At 40.2% G+C, this 8268-nt stretch overlaps 1 long non-coding RNA gene across 1 annotated transcript; it reads right to left on the bottom strand.

Annotated features, from left to right (window-relative positions):
- Positions 1 to 1108: 1108 nt before the first annotated feature.
- On the bottom strand, positions 1109 to 7715 carry LOC130876186 (uncharacterized). The gene is made up of 3 exons (XR_009057277.1): positions 7591 to 7715; positions 3148 to 3231; positions 1109 to 1746 (listed from the first exon to the last, which is right to left on the bottom strand). It is a non-coding gene; the product is annotated as an uncharacterized LOC130876186 (long non-coding RNA).
- Positions 7716 to 8268: the final 553 nt, after the last annotated feature.

Here is an 8268-nt window from a genome sequence, read left to right as displayed (position 1 = left end):
TTTCTTTGCTCTGCAAATGAGACCACAAATGGCTTCATTTGAACCATGGGACCACAGGCGCTAGACCACAGGTAGTTGGATGGATGCAAACACACGAGCCAACAAATTATGTCTTCTAAGAATTGAAAATGGAATTTTAGAGAAAGTAAGTGAGTCACTGTGCATGGATTTCCACTCAAAATAGAAAAAAAAAAAAACAGAAAGACCGTAGAGGAAAAGAAGAGGCCTCAAGTTGGCAAACAAGGGCAAACATCAAGAGTTGTCAAGAGAAAGGCTCCAGAACCTACAAAGAGACCTCTCTTGACACAGTGTTCCTGCTTTGGCTCCAAAATAATGTCATTCATCTGTTAACACACTCCTTCATTCAAAGGGTAAGCAGAAAGTGGATGTTTGTTTATTTGATATTTATTAGTACTAAATGCACAGAATTTCTACCAGGAAGAAGTTAAATGGTCAGGGCACAGCTATAGCTGTTTCCCAGCCCTCGTTTGTCTCCCGTGGCATTCTTGTCATCTTAAGTGTGGCAAGTCTGTCATTTCCTACTGTTGTTCCTGCTCACAGGGCTCTAATTTAGTTTGCCTCTCGTCTTTGCCAACGTTATCTAGAAGGTTTGCTTAAGTTAAAAACAAATTCTTGGTGTGGGCAGGCAACTCAGTGAGCCCTTGCGCTTGTCATTCAGGCATGAAGGCTTCAGCTTGGGCTCGCAGAATCCACATGACACCAAGCATCTGTAGCTGCAGTACTCCCTCAGTGCCAGATGAATCGCTGGGACGTCATGGGCCACCTAGCCTGGCATCCACAGTGGAAAACAACAGAGACTCTGCCTCAAACAAGACGGAAATCTAGGACTGACACCTAAGGTTTTTGCACCCCTATTCACACACACAAACAGACATGCACATAGGAAAACTAAAAATTTTAAAGTAATCTTTTTAATTTTAGAATAATTATATTATATAGTTAATGCTGCTTTGTTACCCACGTGTGTGTGTGTGTGTGTGTGTGTGTGTGTGTGTGAGAGAGAGAGAGAGAGAGAGAGAGAGAGAGAGAGAGAGAGAGAGAGAGAAAGTCTTCCTACAAACCAGGCTAGTCATGAATTCACGATCTTCTTACCTTAACTTCCCAAGTGCTGATATTGCATGCCTGTCCCACCAAGTCTGACTTAACATGTATTTTTATTTCAGATTTTTTTGCTGAATGAAAATCTTTGAAAGAAGTGTTTGAGTCTGGGTCACTGGAGACGAAGAGCCATGCTTTACCCTGGGCTGCAGCACTGCGGCATGCTAAACTAGAGTGAAATAAGCCTTTGGAGCACAAAAGGTTCAGCAATATGTGGACAGTTTGTCAACATAAAGGGCGTCTGATGCCATTAGATGGAATATCAAAATGTGTGGAGGGAAGAAAAACAGCCAGCTGTGAGCTTCCCCCAGAAAATCACGTAAACTGAAAGACAGGGTGGCCAGCAGTGGAAGAGGCAGAGTCTAGAAAGGTACTGAGCCTGATGGAGAAACGACCCACACACTATGTGAGACTCAGGTTTATTTTTTCTACATAATCATCACTCTTTTCATAAGCAAGTCAGAAAAGCAGAATGAATGGACAGAGGACTTCATTCCAGTCCTCAACCCTCATAATGTGTGTGAACTTCAAGAAAAATCTAGGTAGTGTGCATTCTCAAAATGATGGTGCAGAGTGAACTTGTTCCTCAGTAGATATTCAGTCTCTTGTGCGGTCCTTAGATGTGGGCTGAAATCAAAGCAAAGCACATGTAACTACACAGCTACACAGTATTATCTACTCCTGCCTAGAAAGCACACATTAAAAAATAAAAAAAAGCTAAAAATTAAAATAAAATAAAACCCATTTGGTTGGTCAGTTGAAAGTTAACAACAGTCATAATTAACTATTTTACATGCATACTTATGCCTCCCTGATAGATCAAATTAAGGACAAAGTAATGCATTCCGATGCTAACTGAATTATCCAAAAGGACACCGTACGGGACAGCTGGCGAATCTAGACCACCAAACCACACTTTCACAGCTGAATCTGGTCTCCCCTCCAGCAGGCCTGTGGCTAGCAAGGTGGCCATGTTGGATAGTTTCTGTCAACTTGACTCAAACTGAGTCACCTAGGAAGAGAGAGCCTCGCTTGAGGATTTGCCTCCATCAGTCTGTCCTGTGGGCATGTATGCGGGGATGCTCTCTTGGTTAACAATGGATCTGGAAGGACCCAGTTTACTGGGGACTGTGCCATTCCTGGACAGTGGTCCTGACATTCGTAAGAAAGCAGGTTGTGCAAGCCATGCGGAGGAAGCCAGTAACAGCTTTCCTTTGGCCTCGGCTTCAGCTCCTGCCTCCAGGTTCCTGTCTTGAGTTCCTGCCCTGACTTCCCTCAGTGAGGAAATGTAACCTGTAAGCCAGAAACCCCTTTCGTCCCCCAGATTGACTTGGGCAGTACTATCACAGCAACAAAGACATAACCAGCACACAGCCCCTGGGTGCCCTGAAAGCTCTGATGTTCTGGTTGGGAAATACTGGAGAACTAGTTTCTGAGTGGCCATCTCTCCCCATTTATGCTACCGTGGCTTTAAAATCCCCCTTTTATTTTCTTTCTCAGGAGTCAATTCAAATATTTTCCTGCTGTCTGCTTCATGCTCTTTATTCCTTTTCAAGTCATTGATTTGAAAATCCTATTTGGACCATGGTTATATTTTCCACCCATAATTTTTTCCCCTTAAAATTTCTTTCAACGAATGGACCATTAACCTACTTACTTGGTTGGCATGAGGCACTTTATAAATATTTTATATCACCTTTATATTCAATCAGGATATTCGTAACACAGGTCAAGTTGCTGTCACCTTCAATAAAAAGTGTAGACTAGTGATGCCCAAGCAACCACAGAGTTGCTCGGAGATGCTAACATAGCTTTGGGGGTCTGTCCTTGTCATTGCTGAGTCAGTAGGGCTGAGGGGAGGCAGAGATGCTGGTCTGGGGATGCTTTGGGAGCCTCTAGATGACACAGTCTGATCTCATTGTGGATGTGTTGTCTTCTACGATGTATCTGTGGGTATTTCTAAACATGCCTGTCACTAAAATAAAAATGAGAGAACATGAATGTGAAGATTCTTGGCCTTGATTTTACCTCTGCATAATATTTTCAATAAGAAGTTTCACCCATTCAGCACTAGGATCCAAGCAAATTGATGTCCTATTTTTCAGCATGACACTGCAAAAATAAAGTATTTTGGTTAAATCATAACTGTGCTTATTTAACAATATGCTATGCACACTCCCAATACTATCTGCAACGTGAAGCGTGTACACTTAAAAATGAACACACAGGTTTTTCAAACTATATTGATTGTATTGGTAGAATGGAACTTTTAATCCCATCAGTATGCCTAGCTAATTTTTTTAAATGCAGTTTGGTTACTGATTTGTTCATGTGCACGTGCATGTCACAGGGTGGTCTCCAGGGACCAAACTCAGACTTTCAGGCTCGTTGGTCATAAATTTACATATATCCTTTATTGTTGTGTATCTGCTGATTTCGTTAGATTTTAGGGCCCCGTTTAAGAGTCTTTCATTGTCCAGCAGGGAGAGCATGACTTCTTAGTTTTGTACTCCACAGAATTACAAAGTTCCACCAATGTACCAAGGCTCATTTTGTAATTAATTTTATAAGGCTGGATCATCTTACTGCATTCTGAGCCAAGGTACACATCCAAGGGGTTTAAAAGATAACACAGCTTAAAATTTTCTAATAATGGAAAATAATATAATCAAATTCTTAGCAATTAACCAACACAAGAAAAGTTAGCCACAAAGCACTATGCTTAAAGGTCCAAACTGGCAAAAAATTCCCTCTAAACCCAGAAACAAGCCATCTCAACAAAGCTAGTAAGACAAGTAAAAGTCCTAAGGCCCTCAAAGGAGGAAATGAAACTGCCTTTGTTCCCAGAGAGCGTGGCAGCCAAGTGGAAGGATGATTCCAGCGAACAACTGCTAGGTCTGAGCACCAAAAACTGGAATGTGAAATGATATTATCATACCCTTTCAGTAGCATCAGACTGGTACAGTGACTAGGATAGCTTTTGTGATTTAAAGAAAGCTGATGCAATGATCAACATTCAAGGACATTTATGTTATCAAGTGTGGTAGTGTACAGCTGTAATCCCAGCAACCAGGATGGTGAGTTCAAGACCATTATCTCTCTCTAGGCCCCTTACAATGAGCACACAGAGACATAGAGAGAGCCCCTGTCCCAAATTTAAAGTAAGAAAATGCAAACGTTCTCAGTAAATCAGGAGCAAATCCACATTCTTGAAAGAAAACACTTGCTATCATAGAATATAACTCCAAAGAATTATATTTGAAAGTATCCTTAGAACACAGCAAAAATGCAAACTGCTTCTAAGTTTTTATCAAAGATCCGAAATTCTGAAGCAAGACACATCTGAAAAAAAATGGAGCTGCCCACTCCAGTTATATATGAAAGGCTAATAATCAGATCTATACACTGGCAAAGATGAAACTGTACAATCAGCAAACTCCCTAAGAGATTTTGATATGAATGAAGTAGGAGATATATAAAGAATGTGTGTGGTAACAAAAACCTAGACAGAACCCAAATTGTGATTTATTCAACAGTGCATTAACAAAATGAATTCTATTCATGTTTATTATTATTGCTGTTGTTGCTATGAAATACTACTTCTTCAATTGAATAAATGAGATAAACACAGCAAAATAAATGGATTACAAAATATGATGTTATATAATAGAAGCAAGTCACAAAAAGATACATATATTTAGGTAATTCCACAAACTTCAAGTTCAAAAGCAGACAAAATAAACACTATTTTTTTAGTTACATCTAGATGGCAAAAAAAAAGACTGTAGAAAGTAAGAAACAACAGAATTCACACTCACCTCAGTTCTTACAGAGATATTTATATTATTTTGGAACCATGGAATTTGGTGTGGCTGTCATAATATACCACAGATAGAGTGAGTCAAATAAATGTATTTTCTTAAAATTCTGAAGACTATACCTTCAAAACCAAGGTATTTGCAAGCTTACTTTTCCCGAAGTCTCTCTACGTGGCTTCCAAATGGCCACCTTCCTCACACTTTCCCCCATGGTCCAAGTGTTAATTGTCTACAGTGGGGGCGGAGAGGTGGCTCTGTGCTTGTACTCGAGACTGGAGAGACAGCTCTGTGGCTAAGAGCACTGGCTGTTCTTCCAGAGGGTCAGGGTTTGAGTCCCAGCAACCACATGGTTGCTCACTACTGTCTGAAACTTCAATTCTGAGATATCCAATACCCTCCTCTGGCCTCTGTAGGCACTGCTCACATGTGGCACACAAATATCCTTGCAGACAAAGCACTCATACACCAGTCATGCTGAATTTGCACTCATCCTAATGACCTTACTTTAACTCACTTCTGTAAATACTTGACCTGCAAAATCATAGTCTGTGGGGCTGGAGGTTCCAGCTTCCAGAGCTGAATAGTAGGGCAGATGGGGGTGGGGGCGCAGGTACAGGACACAAATCAGCGGGTAAAAGCCAATCAGATCTGGAGGCTCCTCTTCTAGTTCCTTTCTAAATTAAATTTTGCTCTAGGTAACCAAACTGTGGGCACTTATGAGCACTCCTTGGCTACACTTGCGTGCACACATGTACGCTTTTCGGAAACACACCCTGTTTCCCAGCATTCTGTGAAGAGGCATGATGCTCTCTGTTATGTTAAGTGACAAAAGGAATTTTGCAGCTACAGTCAGCATCACTAAACAGCTAAATAAAGTCATATTTTTTAAAAGTAGATTCTCAAATGAATCTCGTGTAGTAGTCAGAGCAATTTTTTCTGGTTGATAGCAGAAGAGAAATTCTGACTGGGAGAGGGAGATCGATGTGGTGTGAGGCTGGTTTTTCCATTGCTTAAATTCGAATAGCCGGGTGGAAGAACCTGGAGAGAGCCTCCAGGAATTGAAAACCACCACAGACCAACAGCCTACAGCTGTGGTTCTCAAGCTGGGGACTGAATGCCTCTTCCACAGGGGTTGCACATCAGATATCCCGCATATCAGATATTTACATTATGAATCACAGCAGTAGCAAAATTACAGTTATGAAGTAGAAACAAAATTTTGTGGCTGGGGGTCACCACAACATGAGGAATTGTATTAAAGGGTTGCAGCATTGAGGAGGTTGAGAACAACCAGCCTAGAAGGGTGTCGGGCTATCAACAAAGAGCTGAACTCTTCTAGCAGCCTGGGTTGAAAGCTGAGCCCTTCGGAGAACTTCCAGGTGAGCCTTTGATCGATCTGCCATTCTTCATAAAACAGCAAGCAGCCATTGTCTGTCTGTGGCTTGACTCTGGTCTGGATGGTAGAATCAGTACTGTACAGTGCATTTTATATGCTCCCTGCAGCCCTGTTGATTTTCTTTCTTCTTCCACTCACTCTCCGCAGTGAGCAGAGAAGCCACCTCAGTCACCTAGCATGCTGAACTAAAGAATGTGCAGTAATAGCCACATTTATTTTATACTCTAGTATGGTAATGCTACCTAGAAATGAATAACTAAAGCAGACACATAGAGATAGATAGATAGATAGATAGATAGATAGATAGATAGATAGATAGATAGGATAGAGAAATTGAGAAGGATAAATAAATAGATGATAAATGATAGACAGAAGACAGATAAATAGATACATAGATGATAGGTAGATAGATAAATAGATGATAGATAATAGATAGATAGATAGGTGATAGGTAGGTAGATAGATAGATAGATGATAGATAGATAGATAGATAGATAGATAGATAGATAGATAGATAGATGATAGACAGGATAGAGAAATTGAGAGGGATAAATAAATAGATGATAGATGATAGACAGACAGAAGACAGATAAATAGATACATAGATGATAGGTAGATAGATAAATAGATGATAGATAGATAGATAGATAGATAGATAGATAGATAGATAGATAGATAGATGATAGACAGATAGACAGATAGATAGATAAAATGTTGTAACTAATGAGTGAAGGAATTTCCTACAGTCTGCAAGGTTGATACCCCAAGAATAGCTATCACTAGAGTCATTAGACCATATTGTATGCGTTGGTGCATCCAAGCGTATAATCCAGAGATTTCCTGAAGGTCCCTTATTTGTACCCCTTGCCCATGGCTGTGTATCTTTACTTTTTGAGTATTCATTGACTTCAAAGTTAATTCTACTCAGCAGAGTTTATGAAATCAGCTATCTTCTCCATTTAAGAGCTGCCTTCTGGTTTTGTGTTTTGGTTTGTTTGTTTTTTTTCTGGAAAGAATGAATGTCATTTTTAGAAATGAGAGCACAAGTATTGGGTAATAGTTTTCCCATTGTGTTGGGAATGATATTGCCCAGAACTGTAGTCTTCAGTGTCTTCATCTAGTACAGTGGTCTCAGTCGTCCTAATGCTGTGGCCCGGGTGACAACCCACAGTTTGAGAAGCACATTTTGTAAAGAGACACCAGCTAGAGAACTCCCAGGAAGGGGCTTCCACCCTCCTCCTCATCGTTACTACTTACATGACTTCCATCCTGTCGCAGTAGATATTCTCAGGAATCACCCAGACATACTTAATCAATCTAAGAGGAATAAAATCGGAACCTAGCTGAATGCACAGACATCTTAACACCTCAGTATTGCAGGGATGATCTGTGGAGAAAAAAGTAGAAAATTTCTCAGCAAAAACAAATAAGTCTGTAGTGCTTGAGTTTTTGCTTTAAATTAGGAGCCAAGGCAGCTGGGCACACAAGGCAAGCACACAAGGCTGACTGTATGATCTTATTATGGCAAGGAAATGCTTGTTCAGCACCTACGATGTTTGAGAAAGCAACAGATAAACTAGGGACTAGTGGATTGCTTCAAGGTAGACACAGTCAGTAACCACAGTCAAAACAACTCAAGCCTTAATGATACTGTATAAATGTTATCAATTGAACAGTGATGACTGCTATCATATAACTAAAGTAAATATACTAAATCTGTTTGTAGCAAGTCTTCTATTATCAACTCTGGAAAGAAAAGCATCCATTCTAGTAGCCAGCTACTCCAGCATGTCAAATACATGCTTTCACTTAACTCGATATGAAATTCTGTGGACGTTACAATCTAAATGCATGGTTGCTCAGGGTCTAATTTACCAGTTATTTTAATTAAACAATTTCCACAATTTGTTTAATGGCCAAAATTGCCTCATTATA

Source organism: Chionomys nivalis, chromosome 6 (assembly GCF_950005125.1).
Source record: "Chionomys nivalis chromosome 6, mChiNiv1.1, whole genome shotgun sequence".
NCBI lineage: Eukaryota > Metazoa > Chordata > Mammalia > Rodentia > Cricetidae > Chionomys > Chionomys nivalis.
Note: the sequence above shows the minus strand (reverse complement) of the source record. Positions and strands in the feature narration are given on the sequence as shown.